Source organism: Oratosquilla oratoria, chromosome 10 (genome assembly GCF_046742065.1).
Source record: "Oratosquilla oratoria isolate Oo_2021 chromosome 10, ASM4674206v1, whole genome shotgun sequence".
Taxonomy (NCBI): Eukaryota; Metazoa; Arthropoda; class Malacostraca; order Stomatopoda; family Squillidae; genus Oratosquilla; species Oratosquilla oratoria.
Window position 1 is genome coordinate 43,688,218 of NC_134786.1, and position 12,522 is coordinate 43,700,739.

Genomic DNA, 12,522 nt, shown 5'->3' on the forward strand with positions numbered 1-12,522 from the left:
TGTGTTGGGTAGCAATGAAAGGCACCTTCACACTGGTTAAATAGTGTTTTAAGTCACCATTCGATACATTTACTGCAATAAATAAAAGCGTGTTTACATTTTGAAGATTATGGCAATACTGAGCCACACTTCGTTACCAACTCCGATTTGGCGGCAAAACTCATAGCATCTTATATGATAAGATAGCCATAGGTGAAATTCTTTTCTCGAACTGTTAATGGAGTGTTTTTTTTTCTCGCAAATTATATATATATATATATATATATATATATATATATATATGATGTATATATATATATATATATATATATATATATATATATATATATATATATATGTACATGACAATAATAGTAAAACGATAATAATAACAATAAATAATAATAAATGTGTAAATGTTGCTTGGTGTTTGTCAACCACGAAAGTGATGTTTGAGGAAATCCTTCTTTCCTCTGCAATTTTTTTTTTTTTTTGTTAAAATAGAATCCACCAAAGGAGACTGGAAATAACTGCCATGGACTTCGAGCTTTTAATATATTTTACTAATGGTTTCAGTAGACCCTGATCAGTTCTTTCCAAGTTGGTTTTACAACTTTCGTGTTGGTAATGGTAATGGCTGTAATTTTTATATAATGTCATGCAGTATTAGTTAATCATGTACTTATACTTTATATCTAACATACATGATATTTGACCATAACTTCATCTTCATAATGCAACACATTTGATTACTTTACTGAACAAAATATATACTCTTATAACTACTAGCAAATCGTGAACTCATTCACATGGGGGCGACCATCATTTATACTGGAGCTGTCACATGGATAGGTCATTCATTATACTTTTACTCGTTACATATCTTGTATATTCCATATATTTATAGCTATCGTTTGTAAGCCAACTTGTTCGAGCGCTCTGACCCGTATTGTCTGTAGCTCCCCGCACTGCCTACTCATGAACTAGCCATGAATATTATTCTTGTTTTTCTTGAATATCCTACATAATTCCTCCAAGATTTTGTTATTAAGTTAATTACCATTGTTTGAAACTAAGAGCTTGGGAGTATTGAATATACAGATGATTTGTTTATATATTACTGAAGCGATTGTTTCAGCTCTCTTGTTTGGAATGCGTTTAAAAATACAAAAACTTGACAGATAATCAATGCCAACAAATACTTTTGTCAAATTTCAGACATAGATAGCTCCAGTGTATCCAAGTGAACTCTTTCCCAAGGTTTTTGTAGTATGGGATATAATAGCATAGGAGCAAGCTTATGTGCATTTCCTTTTACCTCAGCACATTTCAATCAATTACCAATATGTAAGTAAATATCTTTATTCTTATCTGGCCAAAAGTATTTAAGTTGAGCTTGTGTATAAGTTTTATCTTTTCCTAGAAGACAACTATAATTACTGTCATAAAATAATTCTAATACCTCTGGTACAAGACTTTTGGAATCACCAACTGATTCACTGGGCTCCTAGAAATATCCTTCCCACTTACAACTGTTTTTTACACAAAAGTCCATTACTTAAATTAAATTCTTCTATATTATACCCCTTTGGAAGTTTTGGAGGAATACCTCGCGGGCTCATGAAGTTCTGGGCTATTTTTGACCAAGTCTGATCTTTTCTTTGAACTCATATTATCATTTCTTCATCTAATGCTACTAGTTCATTAATACTCCAGATTAGATTGATGAACCCTGTCGTTGGTTGGCTAATATTCCTAGATAGTGCATCTGCTGCAACGTTCTTCCTACCTGGAATGTATTCAAACTTAACCTCGTAACATTGAAGTGTAGTAAACCACCTGGCTAATCTGCCTCTAAGATTCTTATGCTTGAATAAGTTCTGAATAGCTGTATTATCAGTCAACATTCTGATCGTATATCCCAGTATCATATCTCTAAAACTCTCCAGTGAATATATCATTGCTAATGTTTCCCTTTCTGTAATGGAATAATTTCTCTCTGCATTATTATAAAGTCTCGATGTGAAAGCTATCAATTCCAATTTTCCATCTCTGTCTTGCATCAATATGCCTCCTAACCCCGTGTCTGACGCACCAGTACAAAGAATGAACGCTTTATCATATTTAGGAAAAATGAGAACTGGAGAATTAGTAAGTTTATCTTTCAACTTGTCAAAAGCTTGTTGTTGTTCAGGTTCCCAAGTGAACTTTTATCTTTCCTTAACAGAGAACTTAATGGATTAGCTATGTCTATATATCCCTTAATAAACTTCCTATGATATTCTGTCAATTCCAAGAAAATTCTAGCTTCCTCTACATTGTTCAATACTAGATAGTTCTTTACTGCTTTTACCTTTGAGTTCACTGTACTAAGTCCATGTCTATCTATCTTATGTTCCAAGTAAATTACAATGTCCTGCAAAATCTTACACTTTTCGCTTTTCACATGCAATCCTGCTTCAAATAGTCTTGAGAATACCAAATCTAATTTCTTAAGGTGCATTGCTGTTTGGGAAACTGTTAAAATATCATCTAGACATACACTGACTGTGTTTCCTACCAACCCATTTAGTATTGTATTCATTAATACCTTATAAGTTAATGGACTGTTACATAACCCAAATGGCATTCGCTTGAACGTTAAGTGTCCCATTGTTGTAGAAAATGCTGTATAATGATGAGAATCTTCATACAACTCTATTTGCCAAAAAACTGATTTGATATCTATAGTGTTAAAATACCAATTCTCGGTTCCCAAACTACGAAGTATATTTGGTGTGACCTGTAACGGTAGTCGACCAGGTATTGTCTGTTTATTCAATTCCCAATAGTCAATAACTGGACGCATGATACCATCTGATTTTTGCAACAGAATCAATGGGAAGTTCCATTCACTTTGGGTTCTGTGATATCCTGCGATAACATTTCAGTGATCAATTTACCTACAATGGCTAGCTTGGAATGTGGAAGTCTGTAGGCAGGTATATAAATAGGTTGAGTCCCTGGTTTTGATTTGACTTGATGTTTTAAAACACTTATTTTGCCCAGGGCGTCCTCCGGCAAAGCAATTGTTTTATTGTGCTTCACTAGCAATGAAATTAAATTTGATTCTAACACAAGGCATCAAGTAGGCCCTAGCTGACACTTATATTTCTCCCCAAAATCTGCTTCTTTTTGAATTGAATATATTTATGAAATTGATGATTCCACCTCTTGAGGACTCTCATTTAAAATCTTAATGGATCTTTGACAGATTTGAAAACATCCTATTTGTGTACCTTTTCTTAAGGCTATGTCTTTATTCAGGGTACTAATCACTAATATTTTTACCTTCTTGTGTGTTTGATAAATCCCTTAGTCCAATTTTAAACCTTTTATCCTAATTGATTCTGGGATGGTTAAATTTTCAGATTCTACAGTGACTCCTTTCAAATTCACTTCTACTCTGTTAATTGCTTTGGAGTGCAATATTGTCGATTTTATGACACCACATTCCACCATTAGCAAAACTTCATTTGGAGTTAATAATTTCTGATTAATTTCTTGAGCATCTGAGTTGTGTTCACTATGAGTGTCTTTTTCTTTCTCTTGTGTTAAAATTATCTGTTCTTTAATAGACCGCTCTGCCCCGCTAGTATTCAATCTAGCATTGTTATCTTCCCCATCTATTTCAATAAGTTCTCTTATGTCGATACTGGCTCTAAATCTGGTTGCTTTAAAAATGAGATTAACTGTGATTTCACAAAATCCCTAACTCACCCGAACATATGATCATGCCCTCTTTTCTCGTTGTTGTAAGTCCTGTCAGTAAATCCCCTGGGAAGACATATTCTTCTACCACTATTACCGGAATATGAAAGTACTAATTTTTATGTAAAATAACATCTAACTCTGTCTTACTTAATTTTTTAACTGACTTCCTGTTACTCCTTGCAATGAGTAATGAATTGGTTCCAAGATTTTCACTCACAGTTTCAACTGGTTTAAAACTTTACTGTTTATAATAGTTACAACAGAAACCGTATCGATATTTGAATAGGTCTATTGGATACTTTATCCGCAATGATGGGTCTTACAGAATTCCTTCGAATTGTAATAGTAAATTCTAAATTTTCTCTTGTGTTGTTCTCTTTTTCATCACTATCCAGTACACTTTAATGTCTGCCGCTCTAGAGTTAGCTCCATAGTGTTGTTTCATTCTGTGACTAGGGGTTTCCTCTTGTTTCTGGGTGAATGCGAATGTTTGACATTCCTCTACAATCCCGTGTTCTATGTCCTACTCTATTGTGATACAAACAGAAAGGTGGGTTTCTACAATGATATTCACCATGGCCTTCATATTTGCAGTTCCTACAAATAATCTCATAGTAGCACTCTCGTGCTGTATGTCCCAGTTTCCCGCAATTATAGCACTTAAGTCTAGTATTCCTTAAAGTGCTTCTAACTCTATGTTTGGATCCTCTGTTTCTGTAATCACTCCTAGAGTTCCTAGTTTTTTTCTGTTGCGTTCCTAATGTCATTACATATAAACTAATTTTCTTGATAACCTTGTAAAAGATAATTTACCTCCCCTAAGTCCATTGTTTCTTTAAGATCCCTGTGTAGCTCTTCTGCAGTCGCCTTGTCACTGTTGTATACCAATAGTGCAAATGCTATTAACTTAGTAGCCTTAGAAATTTTTAACTTGTCACTAGATCTACCTTCTGTCCAATCTGAATCCTTCAACACATAAATCATCTCCCTAGACCATCTGTCGATTTTTGCTAAATATTCCATGTTTCTTTAATTTGTTTTTGTTGTCTTTTTCATTCTAACCAAAGACCTGATGGTATCCTGATCACACTTTGATCTAAAGTATTTAATGATTGATTTCTTGTAGTCTTCACATGTGCTAATATTTTCCACTTGCTGGAAATTTATTATAAGCCTAGGCCTACCCTTTTCAGGATCTACATTATGCTTTAATGTCTCTATTTTTTCTTATCTAGTATGTTTTTTGTCATAATTAGTGTATTGATTAAATTAAAGAATCTATTTTTCCCTATTTCATTTTCTTCCCCGAAAACTTTGGGACATCTGACTGCGAGGTAATAACCACATGACGGAGAACATCCGTGGCCATCCTAATTCGCTTTTCTATCACATTTATTTTTAATTACAATACATGTGAATTTCTACCTTCTCGATTTGAATATACTCCTTTCTTCAACTTGTAGTCGTCCCTCAGTACGTATGGGTGCACACTTCAGCAACACACCATCCTTGTCCTTGTAGTCATCCCTCTCTTTCACTAGCTCGTCCTCGTACTAGCGTGGGGATTTGCGTGCACTACGTGGTCCCGTATGTTGCTTGGAGTTCGTGAGTAGTTGCTTGCGTTTTTTTCAGTCGTAGTATCTTGTTTTGTTTCTTCACAGACGTTGCGTGAGACGAATACTTGGCTGCACCAAATCTCTTTACATGTGTAAGCACGTATTTTCGCACTATCTTTTTTAGGTGCAGCCTTCTTTGGTTGCGTGAGTGCTTCTCTTTGGAGACGTTTAGTTGCGTGTGTTGACTGCTTCTTTTCGGAGACGTTTAGTTGCGTGTGTTATATCCCTCGCAGTTTCACCGCTTCCACCACTGTTGTCGCGACTAATATTTTTTAATTGGATCTCTTCATTGATAGGCTTTTGCCTTTCACTTCACTAAAGTTTCCTGTCTAGGAGAATTAAATTCTAGCTATTTCTATATCTTTCTTCTGTTCAGTCTAATTAAAAATACACAACGTACTCCCCGAGATTTTTCTAAGGATTCACGTGAGAGCACGTATACAAAACCCTACGTGAGCTTTGCAGTGACGTAGTCATTTCTTTAGTCCGATGATCTTTAACTTTATATCTAAGATCCTTTCGAAAGGGCGTGATCTCACATTCGTGGATCAATTAGAATTTTCTCCTCCTCCACCCTTTCACCAATCAGATTCTTTAAGAACATAAGAATGAAGGAGACTGCAAGAGACCATAAGGCCTACACTAGGCAGCTCCGTATCCATCACCACCTGTCATCCCCATCCATAAAATTGTCTAATCGTTTCTTAAAACAACTGATAGTTTCAGCGCTTGCTACATGGTTACTAAGTTTATTCCATTCGTCGACCACCCTATTAGTAAACCAGCACTCCACCCTCCCTCCGTAAATTAAATACCAATAAATAAAATAGATAAATAAACAGAATAAATAGAAGAACAAAATAAGATATATAGAATAAACAAATAAATGAATAGAGCCCCCTCCGTACCGAGTGGTTCTTGTCCCTTGATTTCAGCTGCCGTCAGGCTATTTTATTACGTTTATACATGAACCCTTTAGTATGGAGGTTAACTTGTCTATTTCAGACATGTTGGGTTATTAACCTCTTTGGTAACTAAGGAGTTAAGCTCGGACTGGTTAACACCGGGCGAGCTATAAGGCCAGTCATTTTGGTCTGCTGCAGAACCGCTGTTCTATCCCCTGAAGAACGATATGGACCAAAAGGTCTCCTATAGGCCTCAACGATTCATCAGTGTCACCCATTCTACCCCATTGTATCCATGGTTCAAATTAACACCTTCCCATTCCACCCCACCACATCCAAGTGGCGTCATCGGAAGAGAGTTGGTCTCACATTTGACTAGTTGTGGGTTCGAATCCCGCAGTAATCTCTGATTCTCAGCAGAAACTGCCAATCACGTGCCCCAAGCGCACCTTAGGGCAAAGGTGACGGTTTCGGCCGCAGCTAATCAGCTCCTCCTGGCGTAGGCTCCTCACCATACTTCTCTTTCTTTTTCTTTTTCTCCTCCTCCTTCTTTTTCTGTTTCTTCTCCTTTTTTTCTTCCCCTTCTTCCTCTCCTTCATCTCCTTCCACTTCTTCGTCTTCTCCTTTTTCCTCCTCTTCTTCCTTTTCTCCTCCCTCTTCCTCTCCTTTTTCTTCTCCTCTTTCTTCTTCGTATTCTCCTCCTCCTCCTCCTTCTCCTTCTCTCTCCCTCTTCCTCTTCTTCTTTCACCATTGTACAACTGTGGACCACCATTCTGATGTCTTTTCCCACGCCTCTATTACCTCCACTCTCTCTCTCTCTGTCTCTCTCCACCTCGGGTCTCTCGAGGGAAAGAGCTGACTACGACAACGGCAGCGAAGGCGGCGACAAGTAACCTCACTTCAGAAACCAATTAGTGCCCTGAAACGCTGAAGGCGTTAACGATAGCTGTCCGACTCTTACCTGAAATTCATGAAAAGAGAATGCCGCCACCGACTTTCTGAAGTTTCGGGGCTTGTGCAATGAAGATTCTGTGATTGCTTATTTGCTGTGAAAAGTTCGTGTGTGTGTGTGTGTGTGTGTGTGTGTGTGTGTGTGTGTGTGTGTGTGTGTGTGTGTGTGTGTGTGTGTGTGTGTGTGTGTGTGTGTGTGTGTGTGTGTGTGTGTGTGTGTGTGTGTGTGTGTGTGTGTGTGTGTGTGTGTGTGTGTGTTCCAAATAGTATTAAATTTTTGGGATATAAAAGTGTCCACTAATATGTTACCGTCGTTTTGTATAATAAATTAACAAATGTGTGTGTGTGTGTGTGTGTGTGTGTGTGTGTGTTGTGTGTAGGCCTATGTGTGTGTGTGTGTGCGTGTGTGCGTGTGTGTGTGTTGTGTGTGTTCCAAGTGGTTGACATATATAACAACACTGTCTTGGCAACAGTGCCTATCAAAGGTCACATGATATGTAAGAGGTACCATAGACTATAGTATTATAGAAATTACCACTGTTAGGCCACACAGAGAAAAATATCAAAAGAGAGACAGAAAAAATAAAAAGAGAGATAAAAAAAGAGAAAAGGAGAAAGAAATAGAGAAATAAAGGAAGAAAGAAAAAGAGAGAGAAAAAGAGAGAAATAAAAGAAGAGAGAAAGAGAGAGAAATAAAAGGAGAGAGAAAGAGAGAATGAAAGAAAGAAGAGATAAAGAGAGAAGGAAAGAAAGACAGAAAGAAGATATTTCGGTTGATACATCAGAAATTACTGACGGATCGAGATGGACTTGCTTCTGAAGAAGGAGGAAGGTGAGGAGCCTTCGTCAGGAGGCGCCGAGTAGCTGCTGCCTAAGCCGCCACCTTTGGCCTATTAGGCGTTTTAGGGATTGTTGGGGGCAGGTAACACATAATCACTACTGAGAAGCGAAGAGGAGTGCGGGATTCGAACTCACAACTAAGCACACAATGTGTAACTAAAGATGCCCGGAAAATCCTGTGCGACGCTGGCATCCAGGAGGATCTATTGATTAAATCATGTCATAATCTAACCCGTGAGCGCATAATACTCCTTTAAAGAAGCACAAATTTTTACTTTTCAAACCCCATTATACTACGTGTAATGCATGAAAACTTCATCTTCTTTCGTTTCTACGTAACAAAAAATTTTCTGTTAGATATTAATGAGAAAAAAATGAATTTTTTATGCATAACGTACGGATAATAAAAACTGGAAAAAATAAACTTTTTTGTTCCTTTAAGGGAACATTATGCGTCCATCGCCAGTCCCTCGCGGGGCGCCTTCTTCCAGCCTTCCACCCCGACGGCCCGTGAGATTCGACTTCACGCGCCGCGTCCGATTCGTCAGCTGGCTGCGACGTCGGCTTCGTTATTTTCGCTCCATTAACGATCCGGTCGAACCCTCTGCGACCATTCGGATGTGACACCTCCCCCCTTACCCTTGCTACCCAGGGAGTGGTACGAAGATGAATGAAATTGCTTGGTGACAGAATAAAAGGAAAAGTGAAACTGTTGGAAAGGGATTTGGTATTCGGATTGGTTTTATATACTATTAATCATAGCATTATTGTGTATGTATTGGATATATATATATATATATATATATATATACATATATATATATATATATATAATATATATATATGTATAATATATATATATATGTATATGTATATATATATATATATATACTCTATATAAGTGTGTGTGTGTGTGTGTGTGTGTGTGTGTGTGTGTTGTATGTATGTGTTGTGTGTGTGTAAGTGTGTGCGTAAACACACGCAATGCCCCTCTCTGAAATCCATCAAAATATTTTTGTGTCGTATCTTCCTCTGAACGAAGAAAATCTATTTGTAAACATCTACAGTAGCCTACTTCTGTAGACATGATGGTTACTTATGCCCAATTTCATATTGCTTTGTTCCTTACAACTCCGCAATAGTGGACACTTTACATATACTTGTAAGATTTTTTAATTATTTATATAAACAGCATGGTACTTTTCCACACACGCAAAGGATTACAAAGGCGGAGCATGCCGACAGGAGACCTTTTGGTCCATATCTAGGTCGGATACGAAAAAAATCATAATAATGATAAAATAATGTATAAAAACTATAATAATGTAAATAACAAATAAAATACATAAATAAATGCATAGGTATAGTTAAATAATAAACAAACAGGTAAATAGTAAATAATAATAAATTGACATATAACTAATAATAAATGAAAATCAGACAGACAAATGATAACAAAACAAAAACAAATAATATAAAATAAATTATAATCATTACAGCATCTTGCTTAGGTGTTTATCTAAATGATTCTTAAAGCTTCGAACTAAACTACATTGCACTACCTCTGCAGGAAGTTTATTCCATTCATTAACTATACGGTTGGCAATGTTGTTTCTACCTACTTCCAAATTGAATCTATTTCCGGAGAGTTTGAGACCATTGTTTCTTGTCTGATTCTCATTCAATGTGAAAATTTTGTCACTTTTGATGTTGTCAATTCCCTTTAGAATCTTAAAGACCTGTATCAAGTCACCTCTGAGTCTACGCTTTTTTAGGGAAAACAGATTCATATGTTTTAGTCGATTTTCGTATGATTTGTTTTTGATATTTGGGATCAGTTTTGTGGCTCGCCGTTGTACTTTTTCCAATCTGTCAATGTCTTTAATGAGATTCGGTGACCATACGGAAACAGCATATTCCAAATGTGGACGAACTAACGATTTATATAGCTTGTTAATGAGTGATGGACTTTTGAAATCAAAAGATCGCGCAATGAGTCCTAGAATCTTATTTGCTTTCTCAGAGGCTGAAATACACTGCTTGGATGATTTGAGGTCGTTACCGATAATTACGCCGAGATCTTTTTCACTATCCACTTTTGTTAACGAATTTCCGAAAAACTTGTAATCGTACTTACTGTTATTTTTACCTATGTGTATTACCTTGCATTTACTTGTGTTAAGTTTCATTAGCCACTTTTCAGACCATTGCTGTAATATATCTAAATCTTCTTGAATATCTAATTGGTTTAAGTGATCATTTGCCACTCCGCACAGTTTTGTGTCATCAGCAAATCTAGATTTTAGTCCATGGTCTATATCATTTATATATACTATGAATAGAAGTGGCCCAAGAACGGAACCCTGAGGAACTCCACTTGTAACATTTTTTCATCTAGAAGTTTTCCATTTAAAACAACTCTCTGCTTTCGACCATTCAACCAATTACTAGTCCAACCTAATAGGCTACCACTTATTCCGTGTAAAGCTAATTTAGTAAGTAGTCTTACGTGTGGGACGGTATCAAAAGCTTTTGCAAAGTCTAGATATATTAAATCTATATTGTTTCTTTTGTCATAATTCGAGATAACTGTGTTGTAGAATTCGAGTAAATTAGTCACGCAAGAACGTTTCCGTCTGAAACCATGCTGGCTATCATTTATCAAACGGTTACTTTCTAAATGATGTTCGATAGCATCTCTGATGATAGTTTTCATTATTTTTCCTACGATTGAAGTCAAACTTATAGGCCTATAGTTATTTGGTTTCTTTTTGTCACCTTTTTTGAATATGGGAGTAACGTTAGCTAGCTTCCATTCTCTTGGGACATCTCCAGATATGATGGATTTCTTGAAAATATATTCTAATGGAACAACAATCTCATTTTTCATTTCCTTTAAGATTCTTGGATGCCAACCGTCAGGCCCTGGTGTTTTATTAACTTTGAGTTTATCTATACACCTTTTAATTTTTTCTTTTGTTATACTTACCGTAGTAAGTTTACCCTAGACTTTTCACAGGTTTCAGTTTGGAGTTCACTTTGAGGTGTTTCACACACACACGCACACACACACACATTCCGTATTGTCGTTTTCTTTTTCTTATTGTCTTTTTTAAATCTCTCTGTATTGATACATAACTTTCATAGTCATTAGATGCACCCGAGCACTTATATTTCTTATAAGTCTGTCTCTTTTTAGCAATACTTTTTTCAGTTTCTTTGTCGAGCCACTTTGGGCGAGCCTGATTTGGGGGACGTCTGTCCTTAAAAGGAATGTAAGTATGAATCATCTTAACGTATTTTCAAATATTTCCCACATCTGATCTACAGGTCTTTCGTTTAATTTTGCCTCCCAATCTGTAAGCTGAAGCTCCTGACGTAGTCCTATGAACTGAGCTTTACTGAAATCGGGTATTTTAGAAACACAAGTATCTATTCTAAAATTGTTTAGGATTTTGAATCTAACTAAGTTGTGATCGCTATTTGCAACAGATTCACCGACTTCTACATCAGTTACCATGCTTTCGCGGCTAGTGATCAATAGATCGAGTAAGTTTCCATATCTTGTGGGCTTTTTTACATGCTGAATTAAGTAATTGTCACCAAGAAAATCAATCAAGCGACTACCTATATGGCCATGTTCAAGGGTCATCCAATCAATGTCAGTAAAATTGAAATCACCCATTATCAATAAATCCCGGTTGCAGAAACTAGACAGTTCTTGAAATAACAGTTTGTCGTCTGCTAATGATAATGTCTTTGGCCTATATATTACACCTATATTCATTTTTTGTCCATTTGTTTGGGTTAACTCAATCCACAAACTAAAACTTTCTCTAAAACACAAGCATGAACATTGTTTTTAACGTACAACAGAACACCCCCACCTTTCTTGTGGTTTCTATCCTGATGAAAGTGTTTAAATCCCGCAATATTAAATTCAGCTTCGAACTCTGTACCATTTAACCATGTCTCAGTTATTCCTATCATATCGAGATTTTCGCTTTTGACATACGCCTGTATTTCTTGAAATTTGTTCCTAATACTACGAGCATTAAAGTACATGGTTTTAAGAAACTCGTGATTATTTCTTTTTGACACATTTTGAGTTTCAATATCATATCTTACATTATCATTTTGTTTTTTATTTATACCTTGCTCTATATTATTATTTGGTCCTTCATTGACATTCAATGCCTCATTAATATTACTCCCATCAAAACTAACATTTTCCCCATCACGGACATCTGGTCGATCACGGTCATCCGATCTCTTTTGTACATTTTGTCCCCCTACGTCACCGTGATTCACGCCGGCCTCCCGTCGTTCATTGACATTATGTCCGGCATCCCTTCCTAAAATTATATTTTGTCCTCCAGTGACATTATATCCTACCGTGATATTTTTTCCTCCACTATAATTACATCCCATCGTCATCTTTTGTCTTCCACACACACACACACACACACACACACACA